Below are 15,297 nucleotides of genomic sequence, written 5' to 3'. Positions count from 1 at the left end.
ATCAGGTGCTTTCCCCTCTGACTCTGTCAAGATCTCTTACGTAGTTGGATTACTTTGTGGGAGAGCCCTAAGATGGGCTGAGGCGAAGAACCACTGTCCTACTTTCCTGTCAGGACCCCTGGAGGACTTTTTGACTGATTTTAAATTAACTTTTGGCAGTACTGAGTCTGTTAAGGACGTCAGCAAGCGACTGTGGAGTTTATCGCAGGGTCAGAGATCCGTTGCTGACTTGTCGGTGGAGTTCAGAACCTTGGCGGCTCGGTGATCCTGGAATGAGGAAGCCCTCCTCGCTGCCTTCACTGAGTCACTCAACGACCGAGTCCGAAACCAGCTGGCGTTGTGCCCAGAACCCCGGTCGCTGGAGGAACTCATCCGCCTGGCCATTTCCATTGACAAACGCCAACATGAGCTGCGGTACCAGAACTCCAGTACCACAACCATCCCCACACCGGACCGTCATCATGTGCCAGGTACTCGGCCCTCCGCGGAGCCCACCACCACGGAGGAACCCATGCAGTTGGGTAAAACCCACCTCACCCGGGAAGAGAAGTTACATCGGATCAGGTCAGGTCTGTGTATGTACTGTGGGGAGTCAGGACACTTTGCTAGAGCCTGTCCGGCTCTGTTAAAAGGCAGAGCCCACCAGTAAAGACGGGACTACTGGTGGGCAGTAACTCTTCTTCTGCAAGCTTCCGTTGTGTACTTCAGTGTGTTGTGTTTTTTTTTTTTAACTCCGAGCAGTTTCCTAGAGAAGCGCTTGTTGACTCTGGTTGTGAGCAGTCCTTATTGGACCCGGACTTAGTAGAGATGGAAGATCCCAACCATTTGGCTCCATACACCGCTCTCTGTGTCTTCCTTGGTCCAATCCAATCCAATCCAATCCAATTTTATTTATAAAGCGCATTCACAAGGCATTACAACCAAACAAGGCGCTGTACACTAAAAATGTTAGTTAATCAAACCGGCGGTATACAAACATGTCGAACACAGATAAAAGATAAAAAGGAAATACAACAAAATTCCCATAAGCTAACAGCTAAAAATCAATAAGACACAGGGAGAATAAAAATTAGAAAAACATTTTTAAAAAAGAACCTCAAATAGTATGGAAGTTGATAATTTTGAAGTCCATTTTTAAACAGTGCAGATGAAAGTGATGGTCATAATTATGTTATATAAGCTAGGTTGAAGTAGTGAGTTTTCAAGCGTGATTTAAAAATGCTAGCTGTTGGTGCTTGCCTCACTAGCAGTGGTAATGCGTTCCACAGCTTCGGTGCACAGACCGAGAAAGCCCTTTCTCCACGGCTTTTTAAACGTGCATTCGGAACAGCTAGGAGGAGCTTATCTTCAGACCTGAGAGCATGCGGCGGGTTGTAGTAATGGACAAGTTCACACAGATATGGAGGAGCTTGATCGTTCAAGGATTTGTAAGTGAGAAGCATAATTTTGAAATTTATCCTGTACTGCACGGGCAACCAGTGGAGAGATTTCAGAATTGGAGAAATGTGTTGTCTTCTGTCAGCTCCAGTCAGCAACCTAGCTGCTGAATTCTGGACCAGCTGAAGTCTAGAAAGAGCTGCTTTACTGATGCCGTATAAGCAGGAGTTAGAGTAATCCAGCCTTGAAGTGATAAAAGTGTGGACCACAGATTTCAGAAGACGGACACTCAGGATGTGCTTTAGTTTCGAGATGCGTCTTAGTTGGAAAAAACATGATTTAACTGTGTTATTGACCTGGGCATCCATCTTCAGAGCCTGGTCCATTTTTACTCCAAGGTTGGAAATTACAGAGGATACATTAGGTGAGAGATAGCTGAGGTCATGTTGATGAGTTGCCGTGGTACTGTAGGGACTGAAAACGATTAAGTCAGTTTTGGAGTCATTGAGATGGAGGAAGTTGTCAGCTAGCCATTGCTTGACCTCAAGGATATAATCAGACAGAACTTTCGTTGATTGAGTTGGCTTAAATGAAAAATAGATTTGACAGTCGTCAGCGTACAGATGGTATGAGACAGCGTGCTTTCTGAAAATTGCTCCTAAGGGCAGTATATAGAGGTTGAACAGTAACGGGCCGAGAATTGAACCTTGTGGGACACCCCAACGTAAAGGCTGTGACTCGGATGAACAGCCATCCAACATGACCCTAGCGGACCTGTTACAAAAGTATGACCTAAACCAATCTAGGGCTGTGCCTGAAATGCCAGCCCAAGTGTGAAGTCTTGTGATCAAAATGTCATGATCGATCGTGTCGAATGCTGCGGATAGATCCAAAAGTACTAGAACCACATGGAAACCTGAATCTAAAGCCAGAAAAATGTCATTAAACACCCGAAAGTGAGCAGTTTCAGTGCTGTGCTGTTTTCTGAAACCAGACTGACAGGTGTCCATTACCTGAATTTCATTTAGATGTTTCAGCAACTGTTCATACACTATTTTCTCAAGGACCTTAGATAAAATTTGGAAATTTGTCAGAGATTAGAGTAATCGGTGGGATCAAGGCCGGGTTTTTTCAGGATTGGTTGTAGAACAGTGTAACCTCACGTAGATTTTACTAGAGGTGGTTCACATGAAAATCTTTGTGGTTTAACACCGAGTGGACCAGATCAAAAGATTCTAGACTCTGAGGAGCAAGTGGTGGAGTGACAACATGGAAAAAGCAAGGTAAATATAACAATGGTTTATTACCAGCATTTATAACCCACTTAATATATAACAAAGCGCTTTGTGAAATAAAATAAAATGAAATAAAATAAAATAGTAAAATGAAATGTCACCAGTCTGTGTTTGTTCAGTCAGTCAGTCAGCTTGACAAATGTTCATGAAATCCTTGTCAGTCAGATCTTGGGTTGAAGTCGAGTTCAGGTGAGTGACAGACCAGTTAATCACCGGCTTGATGGTTCGGTTGGGCTGGGGCTCGCCATCCAGAACTGGAACAAGAATCTTCAATTCACCGAGGTGAATCAATCCAAAATAAAAAAACTGACCAAGAAAAGTCAGCTTGGTTTACACGGGGTTTCCCAAGGGTAACGGCAAATCACGGTCTTCGGACCTCTGTATCTCGAACTTGGAGTAATTGTTTTTCAAGTAACGGCTGCTAGTGCATCCTAGTTTGCTCTTCACGGCAAGTGCTTCCTCGTCAGCGTCTCAGCGTGTCTGAAGGCAAGTGAAAGCTGCGTAGCGAGCAGCAGAAAGTGCTAAATTCTATTGGCTGATGCAATAGCTGGCTAGCCACGTGATTGGTTAGTCAGTTGCTACCTGAATTTTACTGGAACTTTCTATTTACTCGATTTTAGCTTTTCTTATTTGACTATTTTCAACAAGTTTGTATTTTCTTTTCTTTCTTTTTTTTAAACTATGAATGTATGAATGTTTAGGTTTCTATTTATCTTATTTGGTCTTTTATCCTGTTTTAACTGTTTTGTAAATTTCCATTTATATTTCATTATTCATTCTAATTGTGTAATGATGTTACTATCGTAATCTGGGTTTTACACCGGGTTACACTGTCCCCTCTAGAATTATGCAAGTCCCTTTGCATAGAATCGCTAGACCTCAATTATCGGTGTGTTAGTGTTTGAAGGTGTAATGCTTGAATTTGCTTCAGTTAATGCACTTGTGAAAGCTAAGTTCAATCCTTGAAACAAGGACTGTGCGATAGATACAAGAGGGCTTCCCAATCTACTGTATTGTAGCCTATTAGGTTGAGTTGTTGCTCTTTCTGAGCGTCTCAAAGTCTTTGGGGTTTCGCTTGCAGTATCTAACTGATTTCCTATTTCACCATCTAGTCCTCCTCCTCCTTCAGGTTCACTGCAGGTAGGTCCTTCAGGTAAGTTATTTTTTTCCATCTTAAGTTCATCATTTACAGATTCCACATCTGTTTTGCTTCCTTTTAGGCTTCCTTCATCCGGTATGGCTCCACATTCAGGTAAGTTTTCAGGTTGAGTTTTCATTTGACAATCAGGTAAATCGCCAGGTTCAGTACTCATTTCCCTTGTTGGTAAATTACCAGGGTGAGTACGCATTTCGCATTCAGGTAGGTTTTGTTCGGTTATTTGAGATTCTACCAAATTCTGCCGTTCCAGGCACTTACTTGGCCAAGGAATCTCTAGAACCTCAGTAAAAGTTATGGGCTCTTGGTCAGGTTCCTTTCTGAACCAGTAGACATCCTCACCCTCTGATTCTAAGTTCTCACTGTCAGCAGGTAAACTACGGGACTGCCTGGTTCTTGGTTTGCCAATGCAACTGGGTCGAACAAGGTCTTCCTTGACAGGGGCAAGAAACCCACAAGGGAGTAAGAGATCGCGGTGGACAGTACGAACTGGGCCTTCTTTAGCTTCAGGCTTTATAGTGTAAACAGGCAAGTCACCTGCTTGGTGCAGCACCACATAAATGTCAGCCTCCCACCTGTCGGCTAGTTTGTGCTTACCTCTGAGACAAACTGCTCGAACCAGGACTCTGTCACCTGGTCCTAACCTAGAGGGTTTTATTCGGGTGTCGTATCGTATTTTGTTCTTTTCTGCCATCTTTTGAGCATTTTTGGTTGCTAACTTGTAGCTTTCTTGTAACGTTGCTTTGAGTTTTTCTATATAGTCAGAGTGTGACTGGAAATTTTTACAGTGAAGGGGAAGTCCGAATGCTAAATCAACTGGTAGTCTGGGCTGTCGGCCAAACATTAGCTCGTATGGAGCAAAACCTGTGGTGTCATTTCTGGTACAGTTGTACGCGTGTACAAGTGGTTTAACATAGTTGTGCCACTGAGTCTTGTCTTTCTCTTCCAGGGTACCTAGCATACTCAATAACGTTCGATTGAAACGTTCAACTGGGTTCCCTCTGGGGTGATAAGGAGTCGTCCGTATTTTTCTAGTACCAATAAGTTTACAAAGCTCTTGTATGAGGCAGGACTCAAAATCGGGGCCCTGATCACTATGTAGTCGTTCGGGTATCCCGTAGTGGACTATGAAATTGTCCCAAAGTGCTTTTGCAACAGTTGGGGCTTTTTGATTGCAGGTAGGGACGGCTACAGCATACTTGGTGAAGTGGTCGGTTAATACCAGCACATCCTTTTTTCCACATCGATCAGGCTCAATGGACAGAAAGTCCATACAGACTAACTCGAGCGGACGAGTAGACTTGATATTGACAAGTGGAGCTGCTTTCTCTGGAGAAGTTTTCCGTCTGACACAGCGATTGCATGTTTTAACCCTGTTTTCAATCTCAGCTGCCATGCGAGGCCAATAGAATCTTGTCCTGGCAAGATCTAAAGTGCATTCAATGCCTAGATGTCCCATATCACCATGTAAACTTTTAAAAACAGAATCGCGGAGATGTTCAGGTAAGACTAACTGGTACGTAACACTTCCTCCATCTTGGCGTGTACGGTATAGTATGTTATTATGCATTTCGAGTCGACTGAGCTCTCTGAGCAGAAGGTTGATATCTGGAAGTTCAGCTCGCACCGTCGGTGGTACTTTCTCTCCAGTCTCGATTTGTGCTATAACCTCTCTAAGCAAAGGATCAGTGCGTTGTTCATGCATGATCTTTTCTGGAGACAGGTGTGGTACCACAGGTAACCCTCCACAGTCTGTCTCATTGACAAAGTCATCTGGAATGGCAGCTGCTGACATAGCCATTGAGTGAACCAAGGGAATGGTAACACTGTGAGAGATACAGGAGAGATGTTTCTCACAAATGGCTGACACTACTTCAGGACTTATACTACTTTCAAACTCGGACAGATGGGTTTGTGCAAACTGCTGTATGCGATCGAGTTCTTTCTGAGACACGGCATCATTGAGTAGATCACCATGTGGTCGCCTGGAGAGACCATCGGCATCAGAGTTTAGCTTACCTGCTCTATACTGGAGTTTAAAGTCAAAAGTAGACAGAGCAGCTAGCCACCTGTAACTCATGGCATCCATCTTGGCAGTGGTCAAGATGTAAGTCAGTGGGTTACTGTCAACCATTACTCACCAGACCATCCTGTTGCAGTTACGAGTGTCAGGTAACTACACGGAGGCTTTGGCTTTTTATGTGTTTCCCTCTCCTCAGTCACCTCTGGTCCTGGGACACTCCTGGCTCTCCCTCCATAACCCCCACGTGAACTGGGAGACTAACAGAGTTGAGGAATGGAGCTCCAGATGCTCACAGACCTGCCTTCGCTCAGTCTCATCCATTCTCCGCAGCCCCGCTGCTCCTCCAGCTGAAAGGATAGACCTGTCCTCTGTGCCACCGGTCTACCACGACCTCAGCCTAGTCTTCAGCAAGGATCGGGCATCATCTCTCCCCCCACACAGGCCATTCGATTGCAGCATAGATCTGCTGCCAGGGGCTCCTCTTCCCTCTAGCCACGTTTACCACCTCTCTAAACCAGCGAGAGAGAGCATGGAGAACTACATTCAGGAGTCTCTGGCTGCCGGTATCATCAGACCGTCCTCATCACCCCTAGGAGCGGGTTTCTTCTTTGTTCCGAAGAAGGAAGGAACACTCAGACCCTGCATTGACTACAGGGGTCTGAACCAGATTACCGTTAAGAATAAATACCCACTGCCTCTACTAACATCTACTTTTGAGCCCATTCAGGATACCAGCATCTTCAGTTGCCTGGATCTCCGGAACGCTTACCATCTGGTTCAAATTCGTCAGGGAGACGAATGGAAGACTGCGTTTAAGACTCCCACTGGACATTTCGAATACTTGGTGATGCTTTTGGTTTAACTAATGCACCAGCCGTGTTCCATTCCCTAGTGAACTCTGTTTTAGGAGACTTTCTAAATAAGTTTGTGACTGTTTATTTAGATGATATTTTGATTTTTTCTATCTTCTTAGAGCAACATGTAAGACACGTTGGGGCCGTGTTACAGCGCCTCCTGGAGAACCGCTTATATGTAAAGGTGGAGAAATATGTGTTCCACGTCCCCAAGGTAAAGTTCCTTGGTTATATCATCGAGAGCGGGAGGCTAAGGGCAGACCCTGAGAAGGTCAGTGCAGTCACTGAGTGGCCCATTCCAACTTCTCGAAAGCAGTTACAAAGGTTCCTGGGCTTTGCCAACTTTTACAGGAGGTTTATAAGGAACTACAGCCAGACCGCTGCCCCGCTTACAAACCTGACCTCCGTTAATCGCCCTTTTGTTTGGTCCTCAGAAGCCGAGACTGCCTTCAAGACCTGAACGAGGAAGTTCACTAACGCCCCTGTGCTCCACAGACCTGATCTGCAATGCCAGTTCACCCTCGAAGTAGACGCCGCGTCGGCGCTGTACTCTCTCAGGTATCTCCCACGGATAATAAACTTCATCCCTGTGCCTTTTTCTCTCACCATTTAACTCCCGCAGAGAGCAGATATGACGTGGGTGACCGAGAGCTGCTGGCTGTAAAGCTCGCTATTGAGGAGTGGAGACACTGGCTGGAGGGGGCAGAAACACCTTTCGTCATCTGGACTGACCACAAGAATCTGGTTTACCTGAGAAAAGCTAAGAGGCTTAATCCATGACAGTACAGGTGGTCTCTCTTCTTCTCACATTTCAATTTCCAGATTTCTTACCACCCTGGGTCTAAAAACACAAAACTAGACGCCCTCTCCAGGTTGCATGCTCCAGATCAGGAGGTTGAGCCCTCCACCATTCTCCCCCCAGCATGTGTGGGAGGAGTCACGTGGGAAATCTGGGATCAGGTGCTGGAGGCTCTTAAAACTGACCCAGGTCCAGGTAAGGGTCCGCCTGGCCGGCTTTATGTTGCCACAAGGCTTAAGGGGCAAGGTCATCCATTGGGCACACACCGGCAGGTTTTCCCTGCACCCAGGTGCAGGTCGCACTATTGCCCTATTAAAACAGACTTTCTGGTGGCCTGCTATGTACAAGGACGTGAAGGACTACATCTCGGCATGCCACGTATGTGCCCAACAGAAGGGGGACCATCGGTCTCTGGCAGGCTTCTGAAACCCCCTTCCTACTCCCTCACGTCCCTGGTCACAAATAGCCTTAGATTTCGTCTGTGGGTTGCCTGATTTGCATGGTTTTTCCACCATCCTCACCATAGTGGACAGGTTTTCGAAGGCTTGCCACCTCGTACCCCTAAAGTCTCTCCCTTCCTCCTCTGTTACTGCTAAACTCCTCGTTAAGCATGTGTTCAGGTTGCACGGGATTCCAGAGGAGATTCTCTCGGATCGGGCACCTCAATTCATCTCCAGATAATGGAAGGAGTTCGCTGAGGCTCTGGGGGCTAAGGTCTCCCTCACTTCTGGATATCACCCACAGACAAATGGACAATGTGAGCGCATGAATCAAGAGCTCGGGGCCATGCTGCGCTGCATCTGCTCCGCACACCCGTCCTCCTGGAGCTCTCACCTCACCTGGGTGGAGTACGCCCACAACTGCCATGTTTCAACCGCTACAGGTCAGTCCCCATTTGAAGCCTCTCTTGGTTACCAGCCATCCCTGTTTCCTCAGCAGTCCTCGGCCCCATCTTCGATCCCTCAGTTTCTCCGGGGGGCCAGATGGGCGTGGGCATCCACCCGAGCCACGCTGGACAGAACAGCTGACAGGAACAAGCAGCTGGCGGACCGCCGGCGACATCCGGCCCCGGATTACGCTCCTGGTCAGGAAGTATGGCTCTCGTCTAAGGACATCCCATTGAAGGCAACCTCCCGTAAGTTCACTCCCAGATTCATAGGTCCGTTTAAGATCCTGGAGGTCCCCACTCCCTCCACGGTTCGTCTGGAGCTCCCAAGCTCTCTCAAAGTTCACCCGGTCTTCCACGTGTCCCTGGTCAAGCCTGTTGGTTCTAGCCTCCTCTGTCCCGTGCCGGCTCCCACGCCGCCTGCAAGATACTACAAGGGGGGCCTGGTTTACACCGTCCGCAGGATACTGGATTCTGGACTTGAAACATAAGCAAAGCGCCCTTATGCCTCTGGGACGCATCCAAAATGTGACGCTTCGCAGCCGGTGGAAACGCACCAGTCCACTATAACGAAGGCTAATTGCTACATTTTGTAGTCCTTACGCGACACACATCCGGTGGAAAGGAGAGGTAAGATAATAAGCTGGACCTGGCCACGCCCATCCATCCCTGGCTCAGGCCTCTACAAGCTGAAAAACTCCAGTAAATGAGAAGGACTTAAAGTAGAGCTACTGCTCCTCCAGTGGCAGATCTCTCAGCATGTGAGGGATTGCTTTATTCTAAAATCCGTTTGTGACATCACAAACAGGAACATTTCAAAACGGCTTGTTTTAGCCACATAATTTTTAAAATGAAGCACTGACAGAGAGTGGATGGATGCTTATTTTTACTTTACTTATTTATTTATTACATTTTGAGTGTTTATGAAAGACCTACTTGATGTTACAAAAAGGATGCAAAAGGTGAGCTTTGGATATCTCCTTTAAAATGTAGCGATTATTCATCAAAACATGGCTGAGTTAGAAGGCTAAGCCGTCCATTTACCAGTTGAACTAGCACTCAACTAAAGAACGAGATTGCAATTTCTCCAAGCACCCAAACAGGTAATCATTTGAGATGCTGATTAGACCAAAGAGAGCTCTGAAAATAGTTCCTCCTATTTTAGAAAGACTTAAACTGTAAATAAGAGATGATTTAAATTGTAGACTTGGCTTCTGCAATGAGAGCAAATACACCCATCATTCAATTGTGTATTTGTACACGTGTGGTACTTTCCTATTTCAGTGCCTTTGTTTTCCACATCATTATTAATTAATCTAATATGAAAGAATTATACAGATTTTAAAATGTTTAGCATTAGGACTGTCATTGATTAAATTAATGAAATGAAATGGGTTGTGTGTTGCACCCTTTGCATCCCACAGTCTGCTTGGCAAGCCTCCTCTGTGACTAATTGCTCTACCTGATGGTAACTGATGCTAAATACAGATAGAGTGTGAGAGCCAGCGTCAGGTTGCACACGCACAAAAACACCAAAACACACACACAAACACACACATGCGCCCTAGCTTCCTGTCAGTAAAGGTATCTAGTGTGTCACGTTGATGAACACACACACCTTCACACTCTGTCTCCAGTTACTGAGGGTACGGTTAAGTTGAGGGTGTTAATTATTAAAAGGTTGTAATCAAAACGCTCAGGTGTTGTAATCAAGGAAACTGCTAAAGGGTCAAGTTCAGACCGAAAGCTGACCAGTGGTCATCTGGTCGAGCGTTTTGTTCTGCACAGAGTTTTTCCTGCTGGAGCATCTCAGATGATCACTCGCAGGAGTCAATCCAATTTAACTAAAAGTAAACGCTTTCGTGAGAGTTTTGTTGAATTTAATGTCTGCAGACTTTTCTTCCTTATTCATTTTCTATAGTCAGGTTTTACAGGCAGTGTCTTCATACCCATAAGATGTGCTGTTGGTCTTTTTACACCTCAGAGACTCGGCAAAGAACTATTTTCACAAGGTTCGAGTAGACCAACAATCAATGAAAACTTTTACTTAGATTATTTTAAGACTAAGTTTTCCACTTTTCCATGAATTAGCTGGAATAATATGAATTCATCATCTCATCTTCCTGATGCTTGTGTCACCAGTGATGTTGAAGAGCTGAGCTGGAACACTGATCCAGGACGGGACCATCACAGAGCTTTTGGACTTCTATCTGAGAATATTTGAATGGTCCTGTTCATCTTGGACAGCCAAGTGTCATGAGGAAAAAAACGGTTTTTAAGTTTCACCTCACAGTTTTGGCTTCCTGCCTGAGGCCTTCTTCAAGAGCTGTCGTCTGTTGGAGCAATGGTGCGGTGTTTATCCAGCATTCCCAGTGTGCCTCATGTGGGAGTGGTGCATGGACCTGACAAGTTCATGTTGATGGGCACGTGGAGCGATTCCCAGATACTTCCCTGTCCAAGATGAATTTTTTGGCTCCAGTTCATCCTTAACCCAAAACACAAGCAGACTTTTTCTTTCAAGGGAATACCGAGTCTTCTGACTACAATCTGTTTCCTCTCTGTGACGTCCATTTCAGCAGCCTCTGCCTCAGAACAGCCAGCTTCATTCAGCTCCTTCTTAACGGTGAATTTAAGGCAGGGGTGTCGAACTCAAATTCACACTGGGCCGAAATGAAAATCTGGGACAAGGTCGAGGGCTAAACTTAAAAATTTTTTCAAAAGTGACAGCAAATTTGCACATTTTCTTTATCAACATATATGCAATTTTGAACCTTTTAATTTGGAAACAAACATATGTTTGCATTAACCCTTTAAGACCTGGCGGGAGCGCCGGCGCTCCCATTTGCATATCTTTGTTCAAAAGCTTGTAGAACTGAAACTATATAAGATAGAACTTTTTTTTGCATATTAAACCGGAGGAGTTGCACTTAAATCTCACACACTGAACATATCCCAGTGCGCTGCGTATTTCTGCTAATGAGTTTGCAAAAAACAATCAAAATGCACACGTAAGAAAAGAGTTTTCATTCAGACACAGAAGCTGTGTCGTTCTGATCTGCAGCTCACAGGGCTTGACACGCTAGAATAAACGTCATCACGTTGTCAACGTGAACTCTCACATGATCATCACTCACCCAATCACCTGTTTTGACGTAATTTTCCCGCAAATTTTAGTTCATTGTAGTCCCAGTCTTTCGGCTTTTTCTTGTGCTTTTTCGCAATAATACGTTTAGACAAACACATCCTACACATATCACACACTCCCTACAAACTCCCGACATACACTCACACACCACTACGAACGGTTTGATTACCTGCCAAACGGTACATCTTCCCTCCTTTATATAATTAAAATTTAGAATGTAAGGGTTGTATTGACGTATAGAAAGTTGAAATACTCCAAAAAATTGCACCACAGCATGTAAATATGTAAATATAAGTTTTGACGAACTTGTTCTATGGCAGGTCTTAAAGGGTTATCACTGAATGTGGAATAACTAAATTACACACGAGCAAGTCAATTTTAAATAAAATGTATCAGTGGTATTCATTACTTGTGGTATATTCAGCATTTTTAAAATCTATTCAGGATTTATGTTTTCTTGTTGTTTATTCATTCTTCTTATTTTTTTATTCTCCTTTTTTTCTCCTGTAATAAGTGTCATCGCTGCTGTGATGTCTAGCTTTCCCCACTGAGGAACAATAAAGGGATTTTCTATTCTATTCATCTATCTGCAGCCTTTCCACTTCCTGTTTACTGTAGGTTAAATCTTTTCTCACGGGCCAACAACAAAATAAAAATATCATTTTATCTTAAATGAAAATGCAACATCTCACCTGTTAACTTTCATGTTTTGGAGCAGAAAAAAAGCATAAAACCAAAATATTTAAAGCTCAGTTTGCTCCACTGGTTTACTGTGATGCTCACCTGTTCCAGCCAGATACCTGCATCATGGGGTTGATCTGAGCTGAGGAGGAGACTCCTGTTGTTTTGTTCATCCTCATCATAATAACGACAACATTAGATGACAACAGGTCCTCACATAGATTTGTGCTGCTGAACATGTCTGAGCAGCTTGACCACGTTGTTGTGTGTCGGGGAGGAAAAATAAAAACTACAGCAGCCACAGAGTCATGTTGATTTGAGCGTGTCGCTGCTTGCTGGAGTTATATCAGCTCTGTCTGGAAGTTAGTCGGAAAACTTTCTCTTTCAGTCGTGAAGAGATTAATGAACGGCTAGAATCTCCGCTTCTGGGCTTCAATGTTGGTAAATAGCTGAGTAAACTCGGCGCTGAGTGAGAGGAGTGTTTAGTTTGTCTGAGACAGCGGAGCTGCAGACACCGGCAGCAGACGCTGGAAAAAACACAAAGGAGGGAGCGCTTCGGCTCCACGCTAATGCCGCAAAGCATCATGGGAGTTGTAGTATTTGCTGTAAAATTGGCCAGCGGGTCAGTTTTATTATATATTTTATATTTATCTTGCGGGCCACATAAAAATGCTCCGCGGGCCTTGTCTGACACATGTGATTTAAGGAATGGTTTTAATGCAACTGAAATTTTAATCGTCTTTTATGATGGCACTTTTAACAAACTCTAGGAGAGTGATATGAATTACATTTAAAATGATTTATTTTACTTATTACTCATAAGATGTTTTGCATTATTTAAAAAAGGGGCAGAGACAAATTAAAGGTCATATTAATTCTGCTCCTGTTTGTTCTTGATTGTTTGGTATATTTTGGGGTTTCTTTTGTATTTCTGTTTGAATTAAATACATTTTATTTGAAAATTTTGTCAAATAATTAAATGAAGTCCCCTCTTTGCCATTAAAATAAATGGAACAAAAATTAAAAATTTAATGCAAAAAGTAATATTTTATTTGGTTTTTAGTTGGGGGTTCCATGGTGGTAGTTGATAGCACTTTTCGCCTCACAGAAAGGTCGCCAGTTCGAGTCCTGACAGTTGGCATGTTCTCCCAGCACGGGTTTTCTCCATGTACTCCGGTTTCCTCCATGAACCAAGAATCCGTCCGTTCCGTGTCCTGCCACCAGTAAATCATGCTGAGATCATTTGTGCGGCAAGTTTCTTCTCAGCCAACAGATCGGACTCACACACATTTTAGCCTCAGAGCAGCAATGAATAAAGAATGGTATCTAAACATGCTCCCAGAGGAACTCCTCTCAGCCATCCAAGAACAGTTCAATGACAAATATTTTCTTTTCCAGCATGATCAAGCACTGGACCAGAATGCTAAATTCAGAGAACCAAGTGGGTCAGAGGATAAAACATCAACATTTTGGGTCCAGATCCAGGAAACTCCTCAGATCATAATTAGATTGAGAACTTGTTAGAAATCCTCAAGATTTATATAGAAAAAAATATTTTTGACAATTAACTCCACTGAAGTATGGGCAGCTACTGGTCAGAATTCTGACCCAAAAACCACCTAAAACCACAGAAGGAAACCTACCGGTGATTCTTAAATAACTCGACCATGCCTGTAAGAAAATTTCATTCCTTTTCTCTCCTTTCAAAGTCGTGTTCACTGCAGCAATGTAGCGGAAACAGTCCACACTCACTGAACACAGACGAAAAGCATTAAATCTGTATTTATGCTCTTCAGGCCACTAAGACACCCACCATAAACAGAGTGAATCACACCTACACTTCATTACTAAGCACATACAGCAGATTTCAGATGAACACATGAACACACAGATCGTGTAGTTAAGCACCCTCAGTGCCTTTAACCTTAGCCTGGTACCTAAACCCACAACCTCAGAGGCCTGACCGACCTCAAACCAGGCCCCAACCTGAAAATAACCCCTAGAAGAAGTGAGGTCAGACCAAAGCCCATTAAAACATGTAAAACTGACAGAAACAGATGTGCACACTCAAAGTGTGATTTCCCTCGCTGTCTGATCTGGTTCATGTCTTCCTGGAGAGGAACCAGAGATAATAAACAGAAAAGAGAGAGGGAATCAATTCTGGACGCTTCAGTTTCCTCCATTTCCCGCCCACATCAGTCTCACAGCCCTGTCACAAGCTGAGGGAGCTAGTGCTAGAAGAAAATTAGCATCCCTGAAATTTTTAAAGTCCATCATTAAGAAGAATTAACATAAGAAGGTATTCTCCAAGTTTCCTTAAAAACATCCAACTTTAAATTAAGCACATTAGTCCACCTGAGTCTGGACAGAATTTAAATCAACCCTTTACATTTTTAGAAGAACTGAGAACTTGGGGCATTCTCCATGAAAACATTGGTCTGGAGCACCACTCAGAGGGCACCATCAGTGTCAAGCTACTGCGCAAGTTCATCAGTAAGGTAACAATTAATATCATCGAAAAAGGGCCTCAAAGCTGCAGGAGAAACACAATGCTAATCTGTCTAATCCACTTATACTCTCAACGCTGTAGACAACAGCGTATGCTGCTGCTTACAGCCACCAAACAGAGAAGAAAGAGATGTTCCTCGCTCTGCTTGCTCAACGCCCACTCAGCTGACACTACAGGAGACAGGAAGAGAGGGGGACCAGGACAGGAAACAAAACCAGAGGAGAGACAGAGGGGGTTGGTGTGCTGGGATGAGCTTGCTGTGTAGCTCCATCTAGTGGGCACAGTCTGTTACATCACTTTATTATGTTTATTTGGACACAGCAGAAGTTGCGAACAATGAAAAGTAGGAGAGAAGTGTTTGTATAATCTGTGTTTTTAATCTTATAATACAAAGTACAGAGAAGTGATCACATTTCAGTGTATTTATTGTCCAGAATCAATAAAAAGCATTTAAAAATTCATAAAGAATGACTGAAAATCATTTTTTTTATGTTTAAGTAAACTTAAAGACAAATACTGTTCTTTTATTAGCTAAGACTTGGAGATCATGTTGCACATAAATTATGGGATGA

Source organism: Nothobranchius furzeri, chromosome 1, assembly GCF_043380555.1.
Source record: "Nothobranchius furzeri strain GRZ-AD chromosome 1, NfurGRZ-RIMD1, whole genome shotgun sequence".
Taxonomy (NCBI): Eukaryota; Metazoa; Chordata; class Actinopteri; order Cyprinodontiformes; family Nothobranchiidae; genus Nothobranchius; species Nothobranchius furzeri.
This window is presented reverse-complemented; position numbering follows the sequence as displayed.